Source organism: Aotus nancymaae, unplaced genomic scaffold (assembly GCF_030222135.1).
Source record: "Aotus nancymaae isolate 86718 unplaced genomic scaffold, 86718_ANA_hifiasm-v0.15.2.pri h1tg000020l, whole genome shotgun sequence".
NCBI lineage: Eukaryota > Metazoa > Chordata > Mammalia > Primates > Aotidae > Aotus > Aotus nancymaae.
The window spans coordinates 48222038-48223527 of NW_026988432.1; the positions used below are offsets into that span (position 1 = coordinate 48222038).

The 1490-nt window shown below is 29.3% G+C and overlaps 1 non-coding gene across 1 annotated transcript; it reads left to right on the plus strand.

Moving 5' to 3' along the window:
* Positions 1 to 376: 376 nt before the first annotated feature.
* LOC135276154 (U4atac minor spliceosomal RNA) lies at positions 377 to 500 on the plus strand. The gene has a single exon (XR_010343718.1). It is a non-coding gene; the product is annotated as a U4atac minor spliceosomal RNA (small nuclear RNA).
* The last annotated feature ends 990 nt before the right edge of the window (positions 501 to 1490 follow it).

Genomic DNA, 1490 nt, shown 5'->3' on the forward strand with positions numbered 1-1490 from the left:
TTCAGTTCCACAGTAGAGTGAGTATACTTAATAATAATTTATCATATATTTAGAAGTACCTAAAAGAATAGAATTGGAATGTGCCTAACACAAAAAAATAATAAAGGTTTGAGGTGATAGACCCCAATTACCCTGATGTCATCATTATACACTGTCTGTATCAAAACATTATATGTACCCCAATAAATATATTCCACCATTTTGTTGTATATAATAGTTAAACATAAATTTTTTTTTAATTTAAAAAAACAAAGTTGGCAAAAGAATATAAATTATAAATATTAAAGTGGAGATAAATAATGGAAATGCAATAAAGAGAATCAATGACACCAAGTGTTTATTCATTGAAAACATCAACAAAATTGACACAAACTTAACCATCCTTTTCTTGGGGTTGCGCTACTGTCCCATGAGCGCATAGTGAGGGCAGTACTGCTAACCCTAAACACACACTGGCATCAACTATAGATTTGCTTTACATTGGTGCAAGTTTGGGAAAAAATGAAAACCCTTTTTAATTAAAAAAAAATTTTTTTAATAAAAATAAAAAAATTGACACAAACTTTTAACTAGATTGACAAAGAGAGAAAATGTAAATAAATACAACTAGTAATAAATATGTAGACTAAGTTCGTATAACCCACAGCCTGCAGGCTGCATGCAGACCAGGACAGCTTTGAATGCAGCCCAACACAAATTCATAAACTGTCTTAAAACATTATGAGGTTTTTTTTTTTTTTTTGCATTTTTTTAGCTCATTACCTATTGTTAGTGTTAGTGCATTTTATGTGTGACACAAGACAACTCTTATTCCAATGTGGCACAAGGAAGTCAAAAGATTGGACATCCCTGATGTAGTGATTACTATAGATCTTACAGAAATAAGAGAGATTAAAAGACTATATTAAGAACAACTGTTTACAAATAAATTACATAACAAATAAATGACAAATTTCTAGAAACTTGCAAGTCGTCTTAATAACTCAAGAATAGAAAATCTCAATAGACTTGTGACAGTAAAGAGATCAAATCACTAATCAAAAACCTCCCAACAAAGAGAAGTCCAGGACCACATGGCATCCCTGGTAAATTCTACCAAACATTTAAAGAAAAATTAACCCAATGCTTATCAAATATTTTCAAAAGAATAGAAGAATAAATACTTTCTAACTCATTTTATAGACCAACATTTTCTTGATACCAAATTCACATAAAGACATCATAAAAAACAAAAATTATAAACCAATAGTTTACACTAATATTCCTTATGAATATAGATGCAAAATTCCTTAAAAATTAATTTTGAATATTCCTTATTCCTTATGAATATAGATGCAAAATTCCTTAAAACAATTAAACATACTGACCAAGTTGGGATTTATCACAGAAATGCAAGGGTGGTATAAATAAGAAAATTACATCACCAGAAAAAGGGGAAAAAAAACCCCATGATCGTCTCAATTGATGCAGAAAAATCTTTTGGCTAAAAT